The sequence below is a fragment of the Natrix helvetica genome (assembly GCF_964273705.1).
Source record: "Natrix helvetica genome assembly, chromosome: 4".
Classification (NCBI taxonomy): domain Eukaryota; kingdom Metazoa; phylum Chordata; class Lepidosauria; order Squamata; family Natricidae; genus Natrix; species Natrix helvetica.
The window spans coordinates 52,105,113-52,119,809 of record NC_138550.1 but is presented as its reverse complement, the minus strand read 5'-3'; positions in this window follow the sequence as shown (position 1 = coordinate 52,119,809).

The following is a 14,697-nucleotide window of genomic DNA, read 5'->3' as shown; positions in this document are numbered from 1 at the left end:
TCTAAATTATGAAAGAAAATTTCGGAAGCATGCAGGGAGCCTTCGGTCTACATTTATGAAGCCCTGAGCTTAATTTAAAAGCACTGTGGAATGAATCGCTTAATATTTTAGATAAAATTGTCTCTCCCTTCCTTACAGCCTATTACTCTTTTTGAAACAAACAAACCACTAGCTCAGTTTGTTAAGTATAGATAGATGAGTTATTAATATAGGTAGAAAAGATGACTGAAAATGAAATGGATTACTAAGGAAATAGGAAACATTAAAACCATTAAACCGTTAAAATAAAGAGACTCTGGTATTTTTTTAATGCAAGTGATTAATAATGAAATATAACCTTAATTTTTCTAACTTGACTGAATAGAATACTGCATGAAGCTATTTCTCTCTCTCCCCTCTCCCCCTCCCTCCCTCCCTCCCTCCCTGTGTGTGTGTGTGTGTGTGTGTGTGTGTGCAGAGTAGATACTTGACAGGATCACTTCAAGAATGGCTTTGAAGACACTAGGAAAACCAGTTTGAGTGCATTCTTAAATTTACATTTTATTTCACAACATACTCAGGTGTGATAATCAAAGGGCTGGTGAAGCATTCTATATTTTTGAGGCATTCTAAACATATGTGTAAGGCTGAGAAATATTTGTTGGATTGCACATAAATGAATTTTAGATGTGGCTGTGCAACAGGTTTTCATTAGCATCATACTACTTGTGTCATCCACTTGCATTAAATCTGAATATAGGGATAAAATATACCTGCATAGTGGGAATATTATTCTTATACTCCACACATTCAGACATAATTAATAAAATAAACATATATTTTAATTGATTGAAACAATATATATGAATATGTGAGTACATCTAGTGCATATTATGCCTGTATAGTAGAAACTATAGTTTGGTAGCTGAATTTATCTGAATTTTCCAATTTCTTGCTATGCAATAATTTATGTTAGAAAAATTGCTTCAGTTACACTTCATCTTTTTCCACCAGAAGGTGGCATTCCTCTCTCAGAAATAAATGTGAAGTTCTCTACTTATTTATAAAAAGAGGGAGACTATTTGGATTTTGATTAAAATGAAACCCTTATTTTAGATTATGGATTTTCTAGTAGAGTGGAACCAAATACTGGGTAATTATTCCTTCACATATGTTAACTTTTATATAATTCAATCAGGAAAAGCAATTTCAGAGGATGAATTTAGAGGTGCTTTCTGCTTGAGGAAGATTATTTTTTAATTAATTCTTCAATTACACTTTAGAGTTCTTTCTGGTATTTCAACCTCCAATCACAAAATGATCAAGCTGTTCTGATGCAACAATATCCATGGAAAGTAGTGGACACTTTAAGGACAAAAAAGAATTTTGGGGTCAATCTAATACAGAATTGCCTTCTTTGATTTGAAGTTGCGGTCCAGAATCTTAGCTAAGAATCTCTCATATCACTTTTTTTTAATGTAGCTATAAGGGACATGAACAGTGAATTTTTTCCATGGAAAAAAACTATGCCAGTACTTATGGAGTGGTACCTCAGAACTTGTTAATTGATTCCAGGAGCCACGACGAGTACACAGAATACTGAGCACCAAACAAAATTTTCCTCTAAGTTATGTAAGTAAATGTAATGCATCCCAAACCAAAAACAATGCACATTTTAAGGCAAAAAATAGGGTTGTATCTCATTACTTTACATGAGAAATAAACCTAAAAATTAATAAATATTTAGATGAAATAAAAGAAAAACTTTACTTTACTTTTTAAAAGGGGGAAATGTACAAACTGATCCCAGAAGCTAAGGTAAGGCCACAAAGGGACATTTACAGGGCAAGAGCTATTGCATGACTCACATGTGACCCTTTGTTTTGGCTGGAAAAGGTAGCGAATCATGAGGCAACTGACACTGACAGGTTCTAGCTTGCATATTGAGTATCAAACAAATGACGAGTACTGGGACAAAATGTTCTTGTCAAAATGCATTGAGTACCAAATTTGACGAGTTTCAAAGCAGTCAAGTAACAAGATATGACTCTAAGATGGTGTTTGGAAACACAGTAAAAGAAAGTCTTTTTAAAATTCTTGTTACTTTTTCATTATCTTTGCGTGGGACTATGATAGCTGTGGCACTTAGTACAACACAGTAGCTATGAAGTTAGGAAATTCATACATTGGTTTGAAATTAAATAATTGATTAAAATAATGTGGTGACATAAAAAAAGAGATGTTACATAACAATTGCTGCCTCTGCCCCAACATCTGCAACCTCCAGTCCTAGCACACAATCAACGTTAACTGCCTTCAAGCAACCTAAATCTACGGACCTGGAGTTTCATCAAATGTTTCAACAAATTCTACAGGGACAAGAGGAAATAAAGATACAACTGAAGGAGATGAAAGAAGAAATTAAAGAGAACCAGGATAAAATTAATAAGAACTCACAGAGACTGGATCTTTTGGAGGATGGGGCGGCTGAGATGAGGGGAGGGATAGAGGGTGTGCAGAAGGGAAACAAAGAACTTGACACCCAACAAATGAAAATAGAGTTTGAGAGAATGTCTTTTTATCTTAGATTTCAAAACGTGATGGAGACAGATGATGAAAACATAAGGGACATCATGACAAACATTTTGGCTGAGTATATTCAGAAGGAGAAACAACAGATGGGGTGGGAAATAGACCTGGCTTATAGAGTAAACTCAGCTTATGCTAGAACACACAATGTTCCCAGGGAGGTACACATTAAATTTCTTAGGAAAAGTACAAGAGATGAAATCCTGAATGCACAAAGGGGGCAAGCCTTGACATATAAAGATAAGGAGATAACCATCCTGAAACAGATCCCCAAGAAAGTGAGGGAAAAAAGAAAACACTATTCGCAATTGGCGAATAAATTATACCAGAAGGGGGTGTGGTTTAGATGGTTGATGCCTGAAGGTATGTTAATATTCTGGGAGGAGACAAGAGTTCGGATTAATACACCCATAGAGGCGCAGGCCTTTATGGAGAAAAATAAACTGCTCCTAGAAAAACCAGATGACTCTTCAACAGACATACAAGACACGGGAGGGGCCGGAGCTCTGCCAGCGGGGGGAGATGGGGTGACAACAAGAAAGCTCAGATCACACAAATGAGTAAGAAAAGTCATCTGATATAAACTGATCGAAATTACCAATTGAATTTACCACACTGACTACAGGTTATTATTTAATATTGAATTTTATGCAAATGTATACTATGAGTTTGGAGGGGGGGGTGCATCTACCGTATTTCGCAGCTGCCAAAATTTGTAACTTTCCCCTTACCTTTCCCCTTTGTAAAATATAAAAAAACCAATAAAACTTTGTTTAAAAAAAACAAACAATTCCTAACTGGAACCTAGAATACATATCAAGAACATAACAAATTCTGTTTCTGACCATCAAAATAATTAGTTTGTAATCTTGAACATACAGTGATCAAATCAAACCTTTTTTTTGTTAACCATACACTTCTGTTTTGAATATTTTAAAAATGAATTGTCCATTTTGCAAAACAGAGAAATCTGAATTTATATACAGTAGCTCCCAGTCCAATAGTGTTCCGCTTAATTGGGTCAGCTGGAATAGTGACCGATGAATGCTAATTTCATCCCGACATTTATAGCTTCCAGAAAACAGGATGCGACATGCCCCTACCTAGGGATCGGATAGGGAAGAAAAATATAAGCATTTGTTAAAGAGCATTATAAGTTCAGTTTTTCCTTTTTCTGTTTTACAAAAAGAACAATTTATTTTTGCCATAGGAGCAAAGACAGCTAGGAGAATTTGGACCAGTCACTCTGTCTCAGCTTTAAGAGGAAGGCAAAGCAAACCACTTCTGAGAACATTGCCAAGAAAACTTTAATCCAGATAGTTGCCAGGAGTCAGTCAGTCAGTCATCCCCCATCTCTCTTTCACTTTCTCTCTCCCTCTCCCTCCCTCCCCCTTCTCTCACGCACACAAACACAAAGAGGTTAGATTTCCATTCAGAGAGAGCACTTATATCTTCAAAGGGAAAAGCAAATGCCAGTTCTTATTTGTTTCAGAGAAACAGTTTAAGAAAGTGTCCCCTAAGACATCATATCCAAGTAATTGACTTTCTCCTCCTAGAATGTCCTTGGGTTATAAAACCATTCCTTATTTACCTTCTATGAGCAAATATTTGCAGGTTCTGCAAAAAAAGACAAATGCATAGAAATAGAAAGGTCAAAAAGATGTGATTAATAATATCAAAGCATACAAAATTGAATTAATAGAGCAAAAGTGTTTATTGCACTTTAACATGCTTCATTATTATGCTTGTCACAGAGTTAGTCAGTTGTTTAGACTGGATTTGACATTTTTATACACTTATTAAGTCCTTCCCAAGGACCTGGGATAAGCAGATGTTGTTTGATGGTGTTAAACGTATTATTGCAGAAAGTAAAACTGTTTAAAGTAAAACTGCCTTTTGTTATTGACTAATGGTGATTTTGTCAATGGCAATGGTGTTTTAGTGGTTGTGTGGATACTTTGGGATTGCACACAAGACACTTATTATTGTTGTTGTTATCTTTGCTTTCTTTTGCCACAATGATTCTATTTCTATTTGCAGGTCTTTGCATTTTGTGATTTTCTCCAGTTTTCTCTTCTCTTCTGCTGTCTCCACGTCCACTATCCAGACTTCTTTGTCTTTGTTATTCAGTTATTACATCTGGGAAGTTTTATGGCAGGTGCTTATCTGTCTGAATTCTAAAGTTGCAGAGCACTTATAGCTTCTTCATTTTTTATTGCTATTTTAGTACTATTTCTATTTTGTGGTTCCACCAGTTCTTGCTTGCGGGCATTATTCAACCTATATAGCCATCGATATCATCCTAATTACTGACTAGTGCACAGAAGATTAAATAATTAAACAGAAACCAATAAAACCAGTAAAAACCCCAATCATCGTAACCATAGATATGATGTGATGCCTGGACCCAAAATATTTCACACAGATCAAAACAAACTAATTCACAAATAGAACTGGTTCTTAGCTCAAGTGCCTGAAGGTACATTAAGGTCTTCAATGCCTTACAAAAGGCCAGAGGGTTAGGTCAATCCTGATCTCTGGGAGGATGCTGTTCCATGGGGCAGGCAATGTGACAGAAAATACAACTCCTAGGTCCCTTGAAATAATATTTTCTAATGGGAGGGGCCTGAAGCATGTCAAGGATGCTATATCAGGGTCACCATATATGACTGAAGACAGATGGTCTTGCAAATATTCTGGCCTATTAGGGTCTCCTAGCCCAGGAATCAGCACAATCGGCACTCAAGGTGAATCTGTATTAAGGCACTCGTAGCCTTGGCACTCAAGATGAATCAGTAAGCTGTGGCTTCCGGCTTCCCGGTTCAACCAGTACATTCCATCTCTGGCCATCGGGGACGAGCAATTAGCCCCGGTGGAACGGGCGCGCAATTTGGGCATCCTCCTAGATGCCTGGCTGGCTATGGATGACCATGTGGCAGCCATGGCGAGGGGGGCGTTCCACCAGGTTCGCCTGGTGCGCCAATTGCGACCCCTTTTGGACCGGGATGCCCTGCGCACAGTCACACACGCGCTGGTGACGTCCCACCTGGACTACTGCAATGCTCTCTACATGGGGCTCCCCTTGAGGTGCGCCCGGAGATTGCAGTTGGTCCAGAATGCAGCCGCGCGGGCAATTATGGGGAGAACGAGGTTCTCCCATATAACACCTCTCCTGCGCGAGCTGCACTGGCTTCCTGTGGCCTACCGGGTGCGCTTCAAGGTGTTAGTTACCATCTTTAAAGCGCTCCATGGCACAGGGCCTAGCTACCTGCGGGATCGCGTTCTGCCCCACACATCCCTGCGACCTATTCGCTCGCACAGGGAGGGACTTCTCCGGGTGCCGTCCTCCAGAGAGTGTCAGAGGGCGGCGCCCAGGAGTAGGGCCTTCTCTGTGATGGGCCCTACCCTTTGGAATGACCTACCCCCAGACATTAGGACAACGACTGACCTCCACTCCTTCCGCACGAAACTTAAGACCCACCTGTTCCGACTAGCCGGCCTGGCTTAATTTAGAGCTTCTCCACCTCTTGGGCATTTTTAATTTTAATTTTTAACTTTAACTATCATTGGGTTTTTTAATTGTTTTAAATTATTGTAATTTATTTATTTATTGTTCCAGCTCCTCCATATTGTATCGTTGTAACCGCTGCTGTTGTACGTCGCCCCGAGTCCCTTGGGGGAGAGGGGGCGACTAAGAAGTCAAAATAATAAATGAATAAATAAATAAAGTATTAAGGCACTCAATGCTATGAGTTCAGACTCTCAAGTTGTGTATTGACTGGCTTTAGCAGTACTACCTCTTTCAGAGACAAAATGGGAAATCACTGGATCTTGGTGGCTTTAATACCCACAGCCACTCCATCTTATGAGGAGGAGCTGAGATCTGTTCCTTCCCGTCCAGATTGTCAAATCCTCCGGACACCAGAACTGTGATAGCATCATTTGAATTGGCTCTGAGCACTGGTTTATAATTGGATATCATTAGCTTATTGACCTTGTCCCATGTTGATAGGTTACCTTGCTCAGTGGCTTCATGTATATATATATATTAAAGAAATGAGAGTAGAGCCCCAAGGAACCTTGCAACAGGGGTCTCTAGCTTACCAACCAAGTATAATTGGCTGTGGGTGGAAGAGATTACCATAACACCATGATTCCAACTCCCAACCCCTCAAGCTGATCCAGAAGGATGTAATAATAGATGGTTCTGAAGATCACTGACAAATCAAGGAGAGCCAGGATAGGTCCATTACCTCCATCCCATGCCTGCCAAAGGTCATCCATAAGTGCAACAAATGCTGATTCAATACTGAAACCCAGTCTGAAAACCAAATGAAAACAGGCCAAATGTCATTTATTTATTTAATTTCACATTCCTTAACCAGCCAACTCCATTAAATAATCTGCTTCCTCCAGAATTTCCTGGTGCTGCAAACCACCACTTTTTCAAAAAGAAAGATGAAAACTGGACAAAACATTTCCAGGTCTACTGGATCTACTGGTGGTTTTTTAAGGAATGGAGCAAAAAGTACCTATTTCAAAACAGGTGGAATATTAAAGAAGCAACTGGAAATGGATGTATTTTTAATACCCTCTTAAGGGGCATTTCTCAGTTGCTATTTCTACTTGTTTAAGTTAAACATATATACCAATTCTATATTATTATATTGTTCACATGATGGTTAATTTTTTATTTTCAGTTATGTATAATGGTAACCATCCATCTTGCTTTTTGTTGAAATAATCCAGTAGACTATTCGAAACAGTCTCATAAATAAACAAAGAAGGCAGCTAAATATAAAAGAACACTTTGCATTAATTGTGGCTAGCAACTCTGCAAAGTGTTGGTATTTCTAACACATTAGAGCCAAGGCGGTGGTTATTAGGGAAACTCTCAGACCTCAGGAGGTCACTGTGCCTCAGGTAGGCGGGTGTGAGTCCCTTTTTGTGAAATGGGGCCTTGGAGTTCAGGTGGGCCTTTTTGTTACGTACCTGTCTCCCTGTTACGTTTCACCGTCCCTGCCGGAGCTGCTGGATGTGTTAACTGGATTGGCAGTTGATTTCCCCAGGTTTATGATCCTGGGGGATTTCAATCTGCCTTCTATTGGCGAGACATCCGAGTCAGCTCGGGAGTTTATGGCTTCCATGACGGCTATGGACCTAACTCAGTTAATTCAAGACCCCACCCATAATAGGGGACACATGTTCGACCTGATTTTTGTCTCTGGGTAGTGGATGAATGATCTAGATTTAGGGGATATTTCTATTCAACCCTTGTCATGGTCTGATCATTTCCTCATCAGGATTGACTTCCATACTGCTACCCCTCGCCACAAGGAGGCGGAACCGACTAGATGGTTCCGCCCCGGGCACCTGATGGACCCTGAAACGGTCCTGATGGAGCTTGCGGTGACCTGAGATGGCTGCCGGAATTTCTGCCGAATTCCTGGGCTGGATCAAATCCGGAGATCCTGGAGGTAGCGTTCTTCCCCCGATATATGCTAATATCTAACAGCTCTCTACATGGGGCTGCCCTTGAAGAGCACCCGGAGGCTTCAGCTGGTCCAGTATGTGGCTGCGCAGGTTATCATGGGGGTACCTAGGTGCTCCCATGTAACACTCCTTTTAGGCGGCCTGCACTGGTTACTGATTGTTTTCCGGGTGCGATTCAAGGTACTAATTATGACCTTTAAAGTGCTCCATGGCTTAGGCCCAGGGTACCTGTGAGACCACCTACAGCCACCAGTAGCCTCCCACCATCCAGTATGATCCCACAGAGTTGGCTTCCTCAGGGTGCTGTCAGCCAGACAGTGTCGGCTGGCGACCCCAGGGGGAGAGCCTTCTCTGTGGGAGCACCTTGCCTCTGGAATGAGCTGCCCCTGGAGCTTTGCATAATCCCCGACCTCCGGTCCTTCCAATGTGCCCTGAAAAGTTGGCTTTTCCAGCAAGCTGGCCTGGCCTGTTAATTTTATCTAATTTTTAAAATGTTATTGTTATATTAATTGGGTTTGTTTTTTTGGATACTTATCTAATTTCCTTTTAACTTTTGTGATATGTGTTTTTTTAATGTTGTACGCCGCCCCGAGTCCTTTGGGAAAAGGGCGGCATATAAATCCAATAAATCCAAATCCAAAGTTAAATGCCCTTTCAACTTTTAGGGTGACTGTACATTTTATCTGTCTTGTTTCAACAAGATTATCCATGGGATTTAATAAAAAGATTGCTGGATCAGTTTTTATAAGGAAAATAGCTGTCATTTCATGGTTAGCTTCAGAAGGAGTAAAGTACATTAATGGTAAGAGATGGGTTTTATTTATTCTAGGGAAAGCAGAATGAAAGAACAATTTTGAAATACAAAAAGACAGGTGGCTAATGCATAATCCATAGGAAGAACTTCAACCGTCCATTGGTAAGCAAAGAACAAGTTACATGTTTATTTCTTAAACGGATTATAAAATGTTGCCTTTTAGAAACATCAGTTGCAGAGAACAGTACCCTAATGACAGGAAATCAATGCATTTGTGACATCTTTGCTTTTTTTCAAAAACGTGGTTACTGCAAATAATGCTTGACATAGACATTTGATTCCCCCACCCCCACCCTGGAGTATGGTTTTTGTATTTGGGTATGTTGTCTCATAGTTTACAAAAATGGCATGTCAGTGCATTCTTGCTGCTTATGATTTTTTTAGAGCCACATTTCACAGCAATATAAGCACAGAAATTCTCCAAGAACTCTGGATTTCCAATCTCCCCCATCTTTGCATCCTTTCTCCTCTTCTTGCAAACAATATATATTTTTAAAAAGCTGTTAATAAAGAAAGGACCACCATTCACTGATAAAATGGCAGTTTTGCATGTAAATGGTTCTCTATCTTGTATTTTCGTTTAAAAGATACCGATCAAAGCTGCCATATAAGGTCTGCTATAAGGTCATCAAAATTTGCTGCCAGTTAGAGTACATTTACCTTGCTAGGCTAAATTGTGAGCAATTTAATTTACAGTAAAAGTTCAGGTTTTCGGACTGCAGTGCTCAGACGTTTTTCACAATGGATCAAATTCTGTTGTGATTTACATTGCACTGCATAATGATACCAACATGCAAATGATATAAATAATACATTGAACTGAATTTGTGTCATTTATACTGCTGCACTGACATATTTAGATTTACTGGCTTTTGGAGAACATGACATCTCATTCCATGTTTGTTAACAGATAGAAAAATGTACTCTATAGATTTAGCATTACCAGAAATCATAGAAATTTTTTGTGACATTAATCCTTTCCAGTGAAAAGGCTCTTCCATAAATCTGCACTGTTCAGAAGCTAAGAGAGTAGCCCCATTTCCAAAATTTGAAAATCTCCAACTTTAACAACCATCTCACAGGTTCTGCCTATTTGTGTTGTTAGATGTTTCTCTCTGCAGGGACAGTATCAGATTAAAACCCAAATGTGAGACACAAGTCCAAAGAATGGATTTTGCTTAGGCGCCTATGGGCTGCAAATATCTGGTTGCAGATACCAGCAAATTAATCTACTGTATCTCTTTGCTGTTATCCTATGGTCATCTAGAGTCTTAGAACCCAAATACAGTAGGCTAGCGTGATCTCTATGCATGTTTCCCAAAGAAAATAACATTGGGTATAACAGAATTAGACTTTTTTCCCTGATTCAACATAAAACTAGTTGATCATCCAGTCAAGGTAAAGGGATATCCTCTTTTCTTTTTTTTTAAACATATTGTTCTATAGCTGTCTTGACTCTGAACAATATGTGCAAAAAAATTACATTTCTTATATTGTCTGACATTTCTGAAAAGCTCATAGTTTATACTTGAAACAAGTGCTTAATGAAGTTTTGATTAATGCGTTGGTGGTAGACAAATCAAATCAAGTGCGATAAGTAAATAAAGGTAAAGATTGTCCCTGTCCAGTGATGTCCAACTCTAGGGACAGTGCTCATCTCCGTTTCTTAGCTGAGGGAGCCAGGGTTCTCTGAAGACATTTTGGTAGCCATGTGTTCAGCATGTCTATACACCAAGGCACACAGAACGCTGCTACAGTATTTTCCCACAAAGTGGTACCTATTAATCTACTCGCGTTTGCATGCTTTCGAACTGCTAGGTGGGCAAATGCTGGGATAAGTAACAAGAGCTCACTCCATCAAATGGCAATCGGGTCTCAAACCTGGGCAATCAGCTTTCCAGCTGATAAGCTCAAGGTCTTAAACTGCTGAGCCACCACACTCCTTACTATAAGTAAAGACACAATGCTGGTTTAGTATTGCAGTAATGAAGATAAATGAAAATGCTGGAGCAAGTGCTTTCTGTTATATTCTATAAGGGATTTATCACCATACTCTGTGTGTGTACGTGCGTGTGTGTGCAGTATATTTAATTTGGATCTTATGCTAATGTACATTATACAGAAACTTCAAAATAGTACACAGGAGGCTCACAGGAATTCAGGGCTTTTGCTTATTTTCAAAGGTAAACACAATTTTTACGAAGAAAAGTTATACATCTATTTATTTCCTCAGGTGGAACTTTTAAGAGTTGTTGCCCCCAGAGAATAAGTAGATAAAGATGTCATTTTTCTTCCTGTTAAAATCAAATTTCTTTTTCCTAAAGAGTTGCTTTCTTGCAAGTCATCGCTACCTCTTGACTTGATCAGTTCTTGATTGTGTAAGGCTTAGATTGTGTAAGGCTTAAATTGGATAAGAGAGAAAGTGAGATGAATTTTAACCAGGAGAAACAAAAGAGGCACATCTTGACACAGAAACATCTGCAAGGTGGCTCAAAAAAAGCCAAGATGGTGGTCACCGTCAGACAATCAAAGCTGTTGCCTTTAAAACATGTCTTCATTATTATTATTTTTAAAAAAGGGGGGAGCAGAGCTTTGATCTTAAGGTTGTGTCTGCAAACACATTTTGGCTTATTTGCCCACTACAGATGTCATGGCCTTTAATAAATGAAACTAACTAGAAATTCTTAAACATAGAAGGGAAATATCAAATAGTCAAAGAATATAATAAAGACTCATAATTAAGTGAACAAAAACTGAGAATGGTAAATATAGCCCAAGATACTGATTTCAATTACTTAATAATTTCCTTTTTATTGTCTTACTGCTACTGTTACATACATTATTTTATTTTAACCACTTTTATCTGTTTTTACATTTGTCCCTTCTTTTAATACATCTTATTGGCCCTTGAAATATGTACTTTATTTCTTTAATTTGACCTCTGAACATTGATTTAGTAATAAACCTTTTTTGAGCGCCTTTGCATGTATAAAATGTATTGAAACATCTAAACATAAAGTTCATCTTACGCTTCTTAACATCAGTTCTCTAGAAGGAGAAGTTTATCAAAATGTTTCAAGCTGTGGAACCCATTAAAAACAAAATTCACAGAGCCCTTTCTCTACAAAATGACAGCTGTGTGTCTCTGCAGGAAACTCCAATCCTTCCTTTTCTGCCCCACCTTGTAAAATGTGCTATTTATGCCCCAAGCTGCATTTGAATAATACTTTTCTCCTTAGCCTTTCATATAAGTTCTTGTAGAACCTTATTATAAAACAAAAACAGAAAGCAAACACCAAACTATTCATCTGTCCAATAACATAAACATTGTCTGTTTATTTGTTTGTTTATTTATTCATTTACTTTATACGTCCATCCTTCTCAGACTCATGAGTCTGGGTGGTTAGCAACAGCTCAAAACACATATAACCATAACACACACATAATCAGCTATTGAGTAAAAACAAAACCACCAACACCAAATCAACCCAATCATTGCAGGGACTTTGCCACACATCTGGATCATCAGGCTTGGTGACCACCAAATCATGTGTTTAAGGCTTTATAGAAGGCTGGCAGGGATGGGACTGACCTAATTTCTGGCGGGATGATATTTCAAAGGCTGGGCTCCATGAAAGATCATTGAAATTAAAAGGAAAGGAGAACCATATAGGAGCAGGTTATGCTATCAAATGTGTTTGTTTGGATGCTTGCTATTTTATTCTTTAGTTCTGGTATATGATTCAGATAAACAGCATCTGTGTCTGTCTGCAAAATCAGCTACTGTCACTTTAAATAAATCATCAACTAAAACCAGAAAATTACTCTGGATTTTGAGTGCCTTTAAGATGTCTTCATAGCCAATTCACAGATGTTTGTATTGGAAACACAGCAGTGGATTTGACCTGGGTGCATTTTAAAGGCAACCTCTTACCCATTTTTTTAAACTTATCTGAATGGAAAATATTAAAATAATTGCAGTGGTTTCACTTTCTGATACAATGGGATGAAAATGGCAGGAGTAGTAGGCCCTTTAGAGGATATTAGCTGTCAAGATTCAGCTGGGTGCCTTGATGATTTTTCGCACAATCTATTCTTCTCTAATTATTTTAAGGCATAAGTAGCAGAGATAGGAAAAGGCAGCAAAGCAGCACCTTGCATACAGTTTGAAATGTATTGAACAATTCTGGGAAGACTTCAACTCCAGCTTAAACGTAAACACTTTTAAAGCCATTTTTAAAATAAGTGTCTGTTTACTGTTCTGGGTGCTCTTTTCTGTGGAGAATTTCAAGGACTAATCCATAACTTGTCTTTTATGGAAGGAGTTTTGCGTGGTGAAAGGAATGTCATTGTCAGTGAGAAGCTTGGCCCCTCCCTCAGGCAGTCACAAACACCACTTCAGTTCTGGATTGTAAGCAGAGGAGTTCACCTTTTTAAAAGCTATTTTTTGCCTTCCCCAGGCTCCAGAGGCTTTATAGGAGCCTGGGGAGGGCGAAAAGAGCCCCCCCGCCCCCCAGAGGCTTCAAGGACCGTCCGGAGGCTTCCCTGAAGCCTTCGGAGCGCTTAAAACCACCCTCCGAGCAAACTGGAAGTGACTTCCGGGTTGCTCGGAGGGTCGTTTTATTATTAGATTTTTATTTGATTAGCCGCAACCCTCTCCCGAAGGACTCGGGGCGGCGTACAATCAAAACAAATAAAAATACACATAAGACAAACATATATACAAAAAGAACAGAGACATATACATATGTGCATGGAGGAGAGTTGACTTATAAGTGAAAGACAATTAAAAACACAATTTAAAATCCCCTTAAATAAAATTACTAAATGAAAAAACCCATCAGGAGCGATACGAAGTTATGGTTGAGCCAGGCCAGCTATTTGGAAAAGGTGGGTCTTGAGCTTGACAAGCGTTCCGAAGGCTTCAGGGACCATCCGGACGGCGGAGGGAGGGGGGACTCTATAGCCTTCCTGCCATGTGTCCTGCACAGGAATCCGTCCCCTCGGGGCTTTGCACGGGCGTCGCAAGGGTTAAGCCAAAAGGGAGGGGGAGGGGGAAAGCGAAGGGGGCTTTGTTGTCCTCCTTCTCCTTCTCCTCCTTTCCCCCTCTGGCTCGAACGTGGCGCTGGGGCCCGGCAGGCAGCGAATGAGTCGGAACCTGCCGACCGGAGGAAGAGGGTGAGAGGCGGGTCCTGTGAACGGCGGCAGCAGTGGCGGCAATAGTCGCAACTCGGCGGCGGGCCACCCTGGCTGGGAGACAAAGGAGGGGAAAGGCAGCAGGCAGCCGAGTTGCGACTATTGAGCACGATGCGGCGCGGTGCCGCCCGAGGCCGGGATCGAGGCAGCTGCGCAGCCTGCCTGGCATGGCGCAGCTAGAGGAGGAGGAGGAGGAGGCGGCGAGGGCGGTGCGGCCTAGGCCCGACGGACTTCCCTTCGGCCGAGCCCGTCCTGGTGGCGGCGGCGGCGGCAATGTGAAGGCCGGGCCCTGGCGAGCGCGGCGAGGCTGGACGGAGCGGCGCAAGGACGCCGGGCCCGAGGCGCCGCGCGGCGGAGGCGATCCGGGCCTGGGCGATGGAGACGCACGTCTCGTGCCTGTTCAGGGACCGTCCCGAGGCTTCCTGAAGCCTTCGGAGCGCTTAAAACCACCCTCCGAGCAACCCGGAAGTCACTTCCGGGTTGCTCGGAGGGTGGTTTTAAGCGTTCTGAAGGCTTTATGGAAGCCTCCGGACATTCCCTGAAGCCTCCGGAGGGCCTCCGGGTGTGGGGGAGGCTCTTTTCGCCCTCCCCAGGCTCCTATAAAGCCTCTGGAGCCTGGGGAGGGC